This window comes from Bidens hawaiensis, unplaced genomic scaffold (assembly GCF_021521415.1).
Source record: "Bidens hawaiensis isolate Kalapana, Puna unplaced genomic scaffold, B.hawaiensis_p1.1 tig00001088_1, whole genome shotgun sequence".
NCBI classification, from domain to species: domain Eukaryota; kingdom Viridiplantae; phylum Streptophyta; class Magnoliopsida; order Asterales; family Asteraceae; genus Bidens; species Bidens hawaiensis.
The window spans coordinates 4385900-4401813 of record NW_027491063.1 but is presented as its reverse complement, the minus strand read 5'-3'; the positions used below and the strand labels follow the sequence as shown (position 1 = coordinate 4401813).

Here is a 15914-nt window from a genome sequence, read left to right as displayed (position 1 = left end):
CTTGACTTTTTAAATGACCTCAAAATATAAGGTTGTTAAGTCATAGATTTGTTCTAAAAGCTGGTGTTGAACTGATGCTGATTAAAATATTAACTAGAAAATTGGTCTATTCAATGAAATTAAGCTACATGTGAAAATACAATAAGATAACCGTGCTATAATATTGAAACTCACAATTTTATTACTTCCTCTGTCCCAATTTAAATGTCCTAGTTTGACTTTTCAAGTCTTTCTTTTACAACTTTGATCGTAAATATTTGTGTTCGTGTCATATAATACTTGATGAAAATTATATCAATGTAAAATACATTTAAAACCCAATCCATTCATATATTTTACATCAAATATTATATAACACAAACAAAAATATTGTCGGTCAAAGTTAAACAAGAAAGACCGAAAATGTCAAAGTATGACACTTATAATGGGACAGAGGGAGTATTATTTTTTAAATCCTACACCTATAGATAAAAGTATTGATTTTAAAGAAGGAAATTTTCACTTAATTTTTGTTTGGAATGAAGATTAACAAAATAGAAGGTCAATCATTGTAGATTGTTAGTTTGTTTTTAAGACAATTTGTTTTAACTCATGACCGGTTATTTGTTGCATTAACTAGAGTTAAAATCATAAACAATGTGAAACTATTAAGTTTTGAACAAACAATTAAAGTTACAAATAAAACTACACATATTGTGTATCAAGAAATATTTAAAGATTGATAAAATTTCTATTTCCATATTGGATAGTGTATAGTTTATTATACTATATAATATATCTTTATATATGTTGAACATATTTTTCCGTATGTCATATTATGTTATTGTTTAAATAAATTTATTCTAATCCGTGTGTTACACGGTTAGCTAACCTAGGAATATTTATAAAGTTTGGTTTCACTAACTACCAACTATGCCACTTGGCGGTACCGTGTTGGCCCATTGTAACATCCTACTTTTGGTTATTATAATAAAATAAATTTTGTTATTTTATAGTGGGTTGTTATCGGTTTAGATAAATAGAATACGAGTTGGGCTAGTGTTGGGTAAATGAATATGGGTTATGGACTTGGGTTAGGAAAGAAAGAAGGAAGGACCATGGGCTTAAGCCCATGAACCATAAATATATAAACCCTTAATCACCATTAAATTTCATTTCACACGTATTTTTTACACCACCCTAAACACACACTTAAGCTTCTCTCTAGTTCTCTCTTTTCTCTCTAGCCGAAACCAAGAAGGAAACCGAGCACCGACCCGAGGTAATGATAGTTTAATATTGTATGAGCTAAACCCGTTAGATATAGTCACGAAAAGACGAGCCGACACCGTTAACCGTTTAAGTCACGAGATCCGGGGGAATTGGGTATAAACCGAACCTATGATGAGTTTATTGGTCACTCTAGATCAGATCTGGATTGAACGGGACGAAAAACAGTGAAAAACGAGTTAAAACCCGTTTTTACGACGTGTTCGCGGTTTTCCGGCGGCTTTCCGGCAATGGCGGCGCCGGAAAGGCGGCGCCAGAAAAGTTAATACGAGGTTGACCTAGCCCTAGTTCGCTAGGGAGTAATTGACGAATTAGAAGCCACTCGCTAGCTGATTCGTCTAAGGGAATATAACGAACTAGCTTTGATTCGTGTACTAATTCGTTAGGGAAAGAGTGACGAACTAGCTTCAGTTCGTTAAGTCCAATTCGTTTTGAGGACTGGTTCGCTATAAGGGTTCAATTCGCCAAGAAGACCAATTCGTTAAGCAGACCAAACGAATATGGACCAATTCGCTAAAAAGGCCAATTCGTTATGAAGTAACGAATTAGCCAGTTCGTTATGGAGGACAGAAGTAACGAATGAACCCCAATTCGCTAAGAGCATCTTAACGAATTAGAACTTTGAAAGAATGACAGAACAGTCCCTGGACTTATAAAGAAATGAATTAATTACAATTGAGCCCTTGAACTTTTTAAGTTAGTAAATTAATAATGATTCAAAATTCTAATGGAAAATGTGTTAAGACAGTTAATGGAAATAAAATTTTTCCAAGCTGACCTGGCAGCTCGACCCCAGCCAGGGGCTCTGCCCCTTGGACCCTGCTAGGGGCTGCCGCCCCTAGACCCCGATGTGCCACGGGCGCTGCCCCCGAACCCCCGTTCGTTGAGGGTTATAATTAGAATAGAAACGTGATATGTCTAGTGATAGATAATTGATACGAGTAATTGTTATACAGTTAGTCGCGCACAGCTAAAGAAGGGAATAACTATTAACGGCGAACGTAACCGACTTCAGGTGAGTTTCTAGCCCCATTCCTTGTTATGTTTTCAGGGGCTGTGTGCGTACTCGATGTGATTAGTTAATACACTTATCCTAAGTGATAAGTGTATGCCATATATGTATTATGTGAAATGTATGAATGGTTTCTTGTCGATACATGAACGATCTTCGGAATTGCATGTATTGCCAGGAAATGGTTGATGTTATATGTATGTTGTGAGATGAAGATTGAATGATGTATATATGAAACTTACGATTATGTATATGGAAAAGTATGTTAAAAAGGTATGGAAGAAAGAGTACCGGACCCTGATAATATCCGAGGATGAAGGGTACCGGACCCTAATAATATCCGAGGATGAAGGGTATCGGACCCTAATAATATCCGAGGATGGACGGCACCGGACCCTAATAATATCCGAGGATGGAGGGTACCGGACCCTAATAATATCCGAGGTATGTAGGGCGAATGCTCTTTATAATGTAAGGTTAGATATGTATGTGTATGAAAGATTGATGGACAGGTTATATGTGAAGTAAGTTATGTGATTAACTAGAACTCACTCAGTGTAGCTGACTTTTAGTATGCACACAGGCAAATAGGTTGAGGCAGCTAGCATGATTGAAGACACGTGGAATGGAATCGAAGATACTGGCATCTCGAAGAAAATGTTATGATGTTTTCAAAGACTATGTTTTATGTTTAAATAAATTTGAATGTTGTTAAGACAAGATTTGACAGTTTTGTAATATGTTACGGTTGAAGTTATATTCCGCGTAAAGTTTTAATTAACTCTGATATTTAGAACTGCGTTTATGAGTAAATCCAACACCAAATGTAGGGCTACCGGTAACGGGGCCTTACACCCATGAATTTTATTATTTTTATATTTGTTTTTTAGTTCCGATACTATGACGAAAAGAATGGAAACTGAACGAATTCACGTAGACTCACAACCTAAATAATTGGGAGTGATAACTTTCGGGTTTTACCAACCGACACCACCGCATTTGTTCACCTTATTTTTATATGTTTTTCCATTTTTTTGGCTCTGATATCGTAAAGAATGTAACCAACCAAACTCGTGTCGAGTTACCGCCTCAATGTTCGGAATTGACAACGCTTGCGTTTTACCACTGCCCTGGTTACTAACCAAATAACGTCGAATAATTAATTTATTTATATGTTAATCTTTTTATATGTTGATTTGACGAATTTATTTTTTGGGTTTTAATGCTTAGGTTTTGCCAACGGTTTATATATCGTAACGAGTGTAACTGATAATGTTTGAAAGCCCGTCAACTCACTGTCGTAACGTTCGGGTTTACATCTTGGTTTCAACACTGGGGTTTCACAACATTTCGCCTTTTTTTACTTACAATCATGTAACGAAAATCGAACGAATGCAATTTTTTTTTTGTTTTATTTATTTCTAGAACCTTAACGAAAATCTACTCAACGCCAATTTTGTTTTTTTTTTTGTTTTATTTCTGGTACCGTAAAAAATGTGACGAAAATCGACTGAATTTGCGTAGACTCGCGACCTCAACGTCCGGGATCGACACCGCTCGTATCTTTCCAACGCCCGAGTTTTACCGACCGACATCACGCAATTAGTCTACCTCAAATTTTATATGCTTTTCTTTTACTTTTGGATTTTAGTAGCATAATGCATGTAATCGAAACTGACAGAATTTGCATCGAGTTACCGCCTCAGCACCTGAGTCCGACAACGATTAGACATATAATCGTCTGAGTTTTACCAACCTACGCTGCATGTAGCGCCGATAAAACAATAGTTAAAAGTTCAAAAGTTTTTAGTGTCGGTGTTCAAAAAGCAAAAAGGATAGTATACGTTATATATATTAATAAATAAAAAAACTGAAATGGGAAATGGAAAACAACGAATTCGGTTGACCCCGCACCTTTTACTTTCAACTAAAGTTCCCACCAAGAGTGGTTGGTAGGGGTGATATGCAACCCCCATTCACGTGTGATAGTTGGAAGTCTTGAAACTCTATCGTGTCTACTAGTCAAATACTTCTATAAATACCAATACCGCAATACCAATACCAATACCACCCACCCAAACGCTCACACTAATGGCCGGTATCCTTGAAATGGGACGAGACTTCCCTGCATGACAGCCGGTTCGTCCGAGACGAGGACGAACGCCCAAAGGTGCCATACAACAAGTTTAGCAACGAGATCCCGGTCATCTCCCTTGAAGGGATCGATGATGTCGGCAGGGCGGAGATTTGTGAAAAGATTGTCAAGGCTTGTGAAGAATGGGGGATTTTTCAGGTGGTGGATCATGGTGTCGACACCAAATTTTTGTCGGAGATGACAAGGCTAGCGAGAGAGTTCTTCGTGATGCCGCCGGAGGAGAAGCTCCGGTTTGACATGACCGGTGGGAAGAAAGGCGGATTCATCGTCTGTAGTCACCTTCAGGTAAGTAGTTACTGCTTATCAGATCGACTTGAAGACTATTTAAGAACAAATAAGAGTGATTACATCAAAACAAGCTAAGTTGCTATCTCTTTTTAAATTGCAAAATGTAATCTTTCAAAATCTACATTTTCTTATCTTTAAGTCATAATAGCACCATGCATGACCTCAACTGTTGAACTTGATTAAGTAACTTCAGACGTGAAAACACCAAAAATCTCAAAAGTAAAACAAAAAAGAAAATATACATGTTGGTTAAGACACAACTTCACATATTTAGTTAAATTATATAATGATTTAACTGAAAAGAAGGGCTCTCCTCACCGACTTTACTTACAAACAAATAAGCTTAATGGTTTAAATAAACAAAGAGTTGTTTTTTAGTTTTGTATGGTATAAGAATGTGAGGGGCGTAATAATGATCGGTTGGAAAACGAAAAGATCGCACCCCAAATCTATGTCCTCCATGCCAATGATGCCATCAGAGTGCCGGTCAGTGCCCTTGGCGCCTTCTTGCCAACCGGCATTTAACACCATATAGCTAAGGTGGAGTGATGCATGAACGTGCAGTGTTTTGAAACCCGGCCATTCGAACCAGGACCCGGTTCATATACCGGGAACCCGGATGGTTTTGCGGGTGAACGGTTGGCCCGGACCGGTCCGACCGGTTGACCTGGTAAAACCAATTTTTTAATTAAATTCAAAATGAAATGTGCATGCCAAGATTCTAACTTGGAACATTTGAAAGACTGAAACTTTAACAATTACTCATGAGCCAACAAACCTGCTTCATTGATGTCCATTGATCAAACATATATAATATATATTTAAAAAACAATCTATAAAACATAGATAAACATTAAAGTTTGTTATTATTATTATTTTTAGTTATTATATATATGTGTATATATATATATGGTAAGGATCTTAAGAGAACCCTTTTCAAATTGAAAACTTTAAGAACCATTTTGAACCACTAAAAACATCTTAAATAAAAATATTTAAAAATCATAAAACAAAAAATAATAAAAATTTTAGAAAAGTAAAAAAATCAAAATTCTTATATTTTATTCCGGTTTCTTAAAAAAAATAAATAATAATAATAATAAATAAAAAAACGTCGTATTTTACACATATGTATAATTTTATTTAATTTTTAGTTACGTAATATACACATATGTACATTATCATTTATTTTAAATTATACATATGTGTAAAAAAAACATGTGAATGTACATATATGCATATATTATACATATGTGTATATAATTTAGCTAAACCGAGTTTTTTTTTTATGAAACTGGGATGATAAAATAAGAACTTTGGGTTTTTTACTTTTTTGATTTTTGTGTTTTTTTTATTTTATGATTTTTTTTATTTTTGAATTTTTTGTGGTCCAAAATGGTTCTCTAGTTCTCAATTTCAAAAAAGTTCTCTCATGATCCCGATCCTATATATATATATATATTGTAAATATATGTAAACATCGGCCCGCCCTTCCGGGTCGGTCCGTTATCTGATCTTTGACCCGGTAAAAACGTCCGGGTCAATATCCGAACCAGGTTTGAAAACATTGTGTGAAACGTCATCTACAAAGATGTATATCATGATTCTACTCATTCTTTCAAGATCCTTCCTGTATTTATTATGCATCCCTTTTCCAAACACTCATTTTTTTCACACATATATACGCACATATCAAAGTGGCGGCGGCGGTTATTATTATTATGTTACTAATATTAACATAAAAATTGTAACTACAAGTTAATTAGTCGTTCAATTATTTTAGCATGGTTCCTGTTTTTATGTGTATATATGCAAAATTATAACTTCTATAATAATAATTATAATACATATTTATTATTATACCGATTATAAAAAAAAATTTAGAGACTGTTGGTTTTTCCTCAAAACCTCTTCCTGACCACTTTTGTATGCGTCGCGCAGACGTTGTGGTCTGCAATGCGTTTGCTTTTTCGAAGACATTTCATTAAAAAACCTCCGCTCGTCCTCTTCTTCTAGAAGTGTTGTTCATATTACTTCTCACCACTTCTCCCCCTCTTCTTTTTTCCTTCATCAGACACACTCCAAAGTCCAAACCCTAACCATCTTTTCTCCTCTCCAACCCTCACTCCACTGCCGCCTCAACCACCGCACTCCACCCCCGCAACCACCGCTGGCCTCCACTCCTCCACTGTCGGCGCCTGCACTCCTCCACCGCCGACCTCTCTTCTCTCTGTCCAGGTAGGGGCACCTAACTGATTGTATATATGGTAATCATGATTAACAACAACAACACGCTTTGATTTCACAGCTCAATTTCCTTTAACAAACACCCTAACTAACAACAATGGTGATTACACAACGGTGGTGGATACGAGGAGGAGTCGGATACCGTAATTGGGGAAAACATAAATCAGCCATTGCCGTAGCTGGATTTGCCATTGTTCTTCTCGCCTTCTTGTTCATCATATCATCATATTCATATTCAGATTCAGATTCATCCGATCATTTCGTACCACTCACTCTATTAAGCAATGTTGCTCAATGCGGCGCCTGCAAGTAGTCTTAATGATTCACTGTGGCGGTTGATTTCAAATTTTTCAAACTCTTATTATTGTAAGAAGATACACTTATTAGGTATATGTTATATGTTAGCTTATTGTCAGTTTTGTTCAAGGATCATTAGAAGAATTAGGATGTGTTGTTTAGGTGTAGTGAACTAGTTGTTATTTATTATATATTCATAATTCATTCCTGTTAATAGTATACAAATTTATGTTATATTTTAGCAGTCTACAGACGTTAAAAAACAAACAGTCTTCCTCTTGCAGACTGCGGAGGTTTGGTCTACCTCTTCTGCTACAGATGCCTACATATGTGATCCGCAGACTGCAGACATTTTACCTCCTAAAAAACAAACAACTTTTTTTTTTGAAAAATCCCCATATCCATTCTTTACCCATAGCGTCAAGGAATTGTCCCCATCCTGAAAAAGTTCCCAAAATGGCCTAATATTGGCGTCTCGGACGGTTTATTCGCATGGGACAATGGTTTCTAAAAAGTCAAGATCAACAGTCAATTTTTCGATTTTACAGAGTTGTTGACCTATATTCCCCACACCTACTAGTTTTTACCATCATCTTCTCAAAACACCAATTTCTCTCCCACTCATCTATAACAAAATGTAAATTTCACACGAGAATGAACCACCTCAAGACCATAAATCGGAGCGACAACTGCAAATCAGAGCCAAATATTGGCGAAATTTGTGAGAACTAGTTCCGTTGGACACAACGTTTCCTTTCTTCGTTGACGGATATGTCGTCTTCGGGTAAAAAAATGAAAACGATGATGGTTGTCTGCCGGAAATCGTGCATGAGTAAAGGTGAAAACGGAGAGACTTTCAGCCTTATGTACGTCGCCGACAACGAGGACATCATTGTCAAAACGTCGGCCGACGGTAACACGAGCCACCATAACCCGGCGCCGACGCCGATAATTTTTGAGAAATTGTCAGGACCGCTGGAATATAAGCCATGTGGAAGCATTCAGTTGGTTCAGAAACTATCGTCCCAACAAGAAAAAAGGTTGACGACGACCGTTTATTGGAATGGACATTTTGATCAGCTTTGAAGATGATGGATACTTCTTTAAAATAGGGGTAAAAAATGGACATTTTGGGCATTACCCCTTTTATTTTGTGTGAAAAAAAAAGACTAAATGCCCCTGCGTGAATAACATGCCCCTGCGTGAATAACACACGCCTAGATTTAGAAAGAAAAATTGAATGCGGACATACAGCTAACATGATGGACCGAAAGGTTTATAGAATTTAAAGTTAATGCATAATATGTCAAAATATTCCCTTTTTACAGGGCCAGCCCTAGAGGGGGCAGGGTAGTCGACGGTCTTCGGCCCGACATTCTGCTAGTCCCGATTTTTTTTCTTAAAAAAATTATATATATTTTTATGAAAAGCAATATGTATATTTAAAGTTTATACTCAATTAAATAACCGTTAGCTTGGTCTATTGACAAATGGATATGACTCCCAATCAAAATGTTGTGGGTTCTAGTCTCACTGAAACATGTTAAAGCCTATTTTTATATAAAAAATGTTATTTATACAACTCAAATTATAACCAAGTAAGGCCATTTAAAAATTAAGATATTTAAACCCAACAAAATGCTCCTTTTAGTTAAGGCCCAAAAAAATTGTCGCCTTCGGCCCAAATTTTTTTCTTCTTCTCCGAGACGGCCCTGTCCAGTTGCGGATCCAGAAATTTTGTAAGTGGATGCCAAAAATGGTCAACCTTTAACGGGTCAAACCAAAATGGGTCGGGTCAAAAGAAATTACATTAAATAAACTATGTATAGACGTGAGCAATAAATTTCGTCAAAACATTATAAACGAAATAAATATCAAAACTGACAAAAACCTTTCCATAGTTGTCATATTATGTACAAATAAATACAAAGTTAAATAGTGTAGGATTATAAAAAAAATGATACTCTGATACTCTCATATTTTAGTATAATTTTTTAACTTTCCAATTAAACTCAAGAATATATCACTATATTAATAAATAATTGATGAAGTGGTTAGACAATTAAACACTCTAAGCATAATAGTTATCTTGTGAAAGCAAAATTAAACTTGCGTTTGAAAAATTGGGCTTGGAAGTTGAGTTTTGGGCACTTAAAAAAATAGATGGGGCACTTATGGTGTTTGAACCTGATATATTAGAAGTTTATTAAAGAAAATATAAATTCAAGGGGATGCCTATGTTCTCCTGGCTCAACACTAACGCTATGTTCTCGAGTTCATATATGAAAAGTAAGGCAAGGAAAAAGAAAATTTTATATTCTTATCTTTTCTTTTGGTATATCTTCTTTCTCTTCAATTTATTTTCTTTCCAAATTATAAAGATATATGACAGAATAGCAAAAGACGTCATTTATGTTTAGTCTAATTTTCATCAGACGTCCTTTATTGAAACAAATAGCAGAGGACATAATTCATATATCAAATCCCTTTCATGTTAAGTCATTTGGGCTGTAACATCCTACTTTTGATCATAATAATAATAATATAAATTTCGTCTATTTTACTGTGGGTCGTTATCGGTTTAGATAAATAGAAATGAGTTGGGCTAGTGTGGGGATAAATGGATATGGGTCATGGACTTTGGGTATAAAATAAAGAAGTAGAGTCCATGGGCTTAAGCCCATGACCCCTAAATATAAATACCATTAATCATCACTTAATCCACATTCACACATATTCCATACACCACCCAAAAACACACACTTAAGATTTCTCTCTAGTTCTTCCTTATCCCTAGCCTAAACCAAGAAGGAAACCGAGCACCGACCCGAGGTAACGATAGTTTAATATTATATGAGCTTAACCCGTTAGATATAGTTGCGAAACGACGAGCCGACACCGTTAAACCGTTTAAATCACGAGATCCGGGTGGAATCGGGTATAAACCGAACCTATGATGAGCTTAGGGATCACCCTAGCTCAGATCTGGATTGAACGGGGCGAAAAACGGTGAAAAACGAGTTAAAATTCGTTTTTCCGGTGAGTTCGCGTTTTTCCGGCGGCTTTCCGGAAAGGCGGCGCCGGAAAGTGGTACGAGGTTAAGGGGAATGTCAGAGAATGTTCTGACATTCTCTGACCTGACCCTAGTTCGCTAGCGGAGCCTAACGAATTAATAGGTGATTCGTTAGCTGATTCGTATAAGGGAGCATAACGAACTAGACTTAGTTCGTGCTCAGATTCGTTAAGGGTAATATAACGAACTAACTTCCACTTCGCTATGACCATTCGTTAACTGAGGTAACGAATTAAAGAGTCCAATTCGTTACATGGACTGATTCGCTACATGAACTGATTCGTCATAAGGACCAGTTCGTTATAAGGTCCAATTCGTCATAAGGATCAGTTCGTTATGAGGTCTAATTCGTTACAAAGCCAGATTCGTTATAATAGTTAATTCGCTATGAACTCCCATTCGTTAAGAACTGAATAACGAATTAGAACTTTGATAAAATGACAGAACAGTCCCTGGACTTATAAAAGAATGAATTAATTAAAGTTAGGCCCTTGAACTTTTGAGTTAGCAAATTAATTAATGATTTAAAATCATAATGAAAAATGTGTTACGAAGGTTAATGGAATTAAAATTTTTTCAAACTGACTTGGCAGCTCGACCCCAGCCAGGGCACTGCCCCTTGGACCCTACTAGGTGCTGCCTCCCCTAGACCCCGCTGCCAGGGGCGCTGCCCCCGGACCCCCTTTCGTTATGGGTTATAAAAAGATAGAAATACGATATGAGATAGAATAGTTAATTGATACATATAAATATTATACAGTTAGCCGTGCACAGCTCAAGAAAGGAATTACCATTAACGGTGAACGTAACCGACTTCAGGTGAGTTTCTAGCCCCTTTTCTTGTTATGTTTTCGGGGCTGTGTGCATACTCGATGTGATTAGTTAATACACATATCCTAAGTGATAAGTGTATGCCATATATGTATTATGTGAAATGTATGAATGGTTTCTTGCCGGTACATGAACGATCTTCGGAATTGCATGTACTGCCAGGAAATGGTTGATGTTATATGTATGTTGTAATATGAAGAATGAATGATGTATGTATGAAAGTTACGATTATGTATATAGAAAGTTGATGGTCGGTTAATTTGTATATGTTTTAGTTCGTTTATTATTTAGTTTTAACTGTTTATTCTAGAACTATCGATACTTCATACGCGTATTATTGGATTTCAGGTCATTGAATGATAAATACGCTAAATTGGGACTTGTACGAGCATGGGATGAAGTCTTGGGATGATCGGAGAGTAAAGGGAAGCTAATCAATGTGGAGAATTGAGCCTCAGCATGTTATACAAGCGTTGGATTGGAAACAAGACGAAAATATGGAATTTTAGGTCTCAGCGTAATTTACTCTGGTCCTGGCGTAACTTAGTCCAGGACCTGACACAAAGGGCGTAAGCAAATTATAAAACAGTGGTGTTTGGCGTAGGAAAACAAGACCCGGCGTAACTTACACCGGGTAGGGAGTAACTTACGCCGGGTGTTAATATATGACGCGAACTTACGAGTTTTTTAGGGTATAAAAAGCAATATAAAAACCTAACTCGGGGAGAACTTCTCTTGGCCGTTTTGGAACATCTTGGGACGATTTTGGGAGCTAGGAAACACCAACAAACATCATTCGATCAATGCCTAACAGATTCCAATCATCAATTGAAGATCTAATGGCTACCATGAGAGGCTAATCCTCTTCGAATCATATCGGGGATGTAAAGTTTGTATTGCTTTCAGTTTTCTCATGTGACTAAGAATGTTTATGTATAATTGTTTATGGTTAATCTATGATTATTGATGTTTGGTATTTCTGTGTGTTCAATCGGTTTAGGTTTACGTTGATCTGAACGATTAGTTACCAGTTGCTATAATAATTGATCATAGGGTTGTTTGATTAGGTTGAGTACGAAAAAACATATAATTGTCCTTAACTGAGTCACACTGGCAGGGACTGTTTGATAACCAGTGCCGTGTGTAAAGCGATTATTGTTGCCTAAGGTTTTGTCAAGTTGATCAGTCTGTAGTTAACCGTTAATGATTAATCTGTTAGGTTGAATGAGATTACTGTTAGTTACATACTTGAATTCCCAGGTGTGATTTGCTTTTGTTAACTGATTGAAAGTTGCTATTTGCTTTATTATTATTATTAAAATCAAACTTATTTTCTTGTGTGATCAGCACTACAATCTTTCACTTCATAATATCAAAAATCTTGTTTACATGATTTGCATTGACCACATACTCCTGGTGGATACGATACCTTACTTACTCAATCTATATAGTTTAATTAGGTTTTTGAATGACTCAAACGACGATCATCAAAATGGCGCCGTTGCCGGGGAGTTAGTGCCCTTAGTGTTTTTCGTGTTATTTGATTTTCGTGTTTAATTTAATTTTCAGTTTTTAGTTTAAATTTTATTTTACTTTATTTTATTTGTATTTTTTCATTTTACGCGGGTTGTGTTAGTTGTGCAGATTACAGGTTTATGCGCACCCGCCGTTCGGGCCGACAGTCTCCGTTAGTTTACGAGCCCGAAATAGAGAGGTTAGCTCGGCAGAACCGAGTATAAAACAGAAATTCTGAGATGGAAGACCAAAACTAGAACCAGAACCAAAACGAAAAAGAAAACCAGAATTAGAACAACACCCAAAACCAAGACCCACTTTCACGAACCAATATGTTTCACCCAGAAAACATACCCGATCCACCAAACTTCAATAACCAGAATAACCAAAACAACTCAGCTCATGCCTCCAGAACCCGAAATCAAAACCGAAACCGAAACCTTAACCGAAACGTAACCCTCAACTTTGACCAAGCCGGACCATCCGCTTCAAACAACAACCCAAACCGTCGAGTTCGGATAAATATTGATGATGTTCGATCGAGTGTTCCGACTAAAGATGAGGATGAGGGTGAAGATAATAATGGAAATGAAGGTTTTCGGGCAGCTAATGATGAGGTAGATCGATGGGTTAGGAGGAATCGGGCAGTTGAGCCCGAGAATGAGGTTGATGAACCAGAGGCTGAGGGTGATAATCAGTACGAAGAAGAACTGGAAGAGCCGGTAATTCAAAGACGGGCTGAACCCGTTAACAGACACCGAAGGGATCGAGACAGGGTTAATCGGGCGGAACGGCCCGAAAGAGTTCGTGGTATTCCGGTTAACCGGGGTGGTATGGGAAACCCCCCCGGGGGGGGGGGGGGGGGGGGCAAAGGAGAAATTACATAGCCCCGGCTCATGGTGTTAACAGTCGGTTTAGACCGGCAATCTCAGACGGAGCATCCTCGTTGGTTCCACAGGAACGAGTGCAGGGACAACAAACTTTTAAGTCCCGGCCCTCCTACATCAACATCGTTCCTCATTTCAACGGTATGGCTTCGGAAGACCCGTATTGGCACTTGATCGATTTTTCGGCTGTTTGCGGGTCTATTGGTTATGGTACGTACGATCAGGATGAAGTCCGGTTGCGGTTATTCCAGTTCTCATTAAAAGACAAAGTGAAACTGTGGTTTAAATCGTTACCAACACACAGTATCAGATTCTGGGCCGAGACGCAACAAGTCTTCCTAAACGAGTTTTATTCACAGTCGAAGACTACCGAGGCCCGTTCAGACATTCGTCACTTTTCACAGTTACCGGGTAAGTTATTCCATGAATATTTTACCAGGTATAAGGATATGATCAGAAAATGTCCACATCACAATATCGAACTGTGGGAACTGGTAAAGTGCTTTGTTGATAGTTTGACATACGAGGACCGAAAGCATCTTAAGGCCTCGTGTAATAGTCCTAGAGACACATACTTTTGGTGTGTTTGACTTTTGAAAGTCAACCCGATTGTCTAGAATGGTGAATTAATACATGTTCGTTAAATATTTTGTGTAGATTTTCTTTCTTCTATTTCTAGTATTTGTTATGATGATGGCACAGAGAAGAAACAAATCAAGAAAGTTTCAAGATTTATGTAACTACTAAATTTGAAAATTAAGATGTTTGACTTAGAAAAGTCAAAGAATCAAGATCATGCCATCCACCATCTCCATTTTCAGTTCTAATAAAATATGAAGCTGGATCTGGATATCTGAAAATAGCAGTTGTAAAGATGAAAAAGAAACAACAAATTGGCATACCTAACAACTACACAATCATGTGCCATCATTTCATTAAAGCTTTAAAGCAAAATGCAAGACTACATCATTATCCACAAAAGTTGGGAGTTCACTTTTTCATCATGGTATCTTAAAGCAATATGTGTTCTGGCATATTTGACTATACTTGACTTAAGGGTAAAGATAAATCAACAAAGTAGTCATTTTTCTGATATGTAGTAATGAGATAAATTATGAATATGTGGTCTTGTTACCGCACGAATGTTGAATCAGCCTGAGGAAGATGATTGGGAATCTTTAGAGTTCATGTGTGAAGATTCCAAGGCAGAAGCAGCAGCTGAAAGACGAAGACGGGGTAATTCATCCAGATCGGTTAAGTCAGTCACGAGCGAGTCTAAAAGGATTGCTGAGTTAGAACGTGAACTAGCTGAGTTAAAAAAGGATAAGAAGAGAGAGGTCGAGAAAGTTGGTGTTAAATTCCCGGTTTGTGAAGATTGTGGTGAACTCGGGCATAAGGCAGAAAATTGCCCCGAGTATTATGATGATGAAGAGGATGACACCGAGGAAGTTAATTATACTTACGGGGATTCCAATGGTCAAGGTTTGAATTCAAACACCTATCACTCGGGCATGAGGAATCATCCGAACTTTCGTTACGGGAACGCATCTACACAGTTGAACCCCAACTTTCAGGGATCAAGCCAGAACAGGTCGCAGGGTAATTACCGCCAGGGCGGTTATCAGCAGCAGCAAGGTTCGTATGATCAGAATCGAGGGTATAATAGAGACGGTAATCGGGGTGGAAATTCATCGGGTAATCAGGACCAGCAGAGGGAGTCCTCGGGAAATGCGGATGAGTTGGTGCACTCAAAGTTGGATGCATTGATTAAGTTTATGACAGATCATAAGGCTGAAACGAAGAAACAGTTTGATTTACATGATAAGTCAGCAGGGGCAATGTCAAAGAAAATTGGTCAGCTTGCAGCAGATATGGCAAAGTTGCAAAAGAATGCAGGTCAACTCCCGAGTGATACTACAGTCAACCCGAACCATTACTGCTCAAGCTCCAAGAAGGGAAACAATGTGCACATCAATGCTGTAAGTCTTTTACCTCATTTTGAAATTTCTTGTGTTGAAGTGAATTCACCACCACAATTTGTTGAGGGGGTGTTGGAAGATTTTAGTGGTGAGAGTGATTATGTCGGTAAAAATGAATCAATTTTCCAAAATGAATCACAACCAAAAACATATGAAATGTCTTTTTGTGAAAATTGTACATGTGAAAAATTTTTAAATGGTAAATTTACCAACATGAGAGATGAGGAGGTGGAGAATAATACCACCTCAAGTAAACTCCAAGACCCAGGAGTGCCGATTTTATCAATTCAAATTGGGTAATTTAAAACTGATAGGGCACTTCTAGATCTGGGAGCATGTGTTAGTATCATGCCCGGTAGTT

General features: G+C 37.4%; 1 pseudogene across 1 annotated transcript in view; it reads left to right on the top strand.

The window, feature by feature from the left end:
* The first annotated feature begins 4523 nt into the window (after positions 1-4523).
* LOC143559497 (naringenin,2-oxoglutarate 3-dioxygenase-like) overlaps positions 4524-15914 on the top strand; it is a 61404-nt pseudogene continuing 50013 nt past the window's right edge. The window contains exon 1 of the transcript XR_013139952.1: positions 4524-4721. The product of XR_013139952.1 is annotated as a naringenin,2-oxoglutarate 3-dioxygenase-like (transcript). The remainder of the gene's footprint in view (positions 4722-15914) is intronic.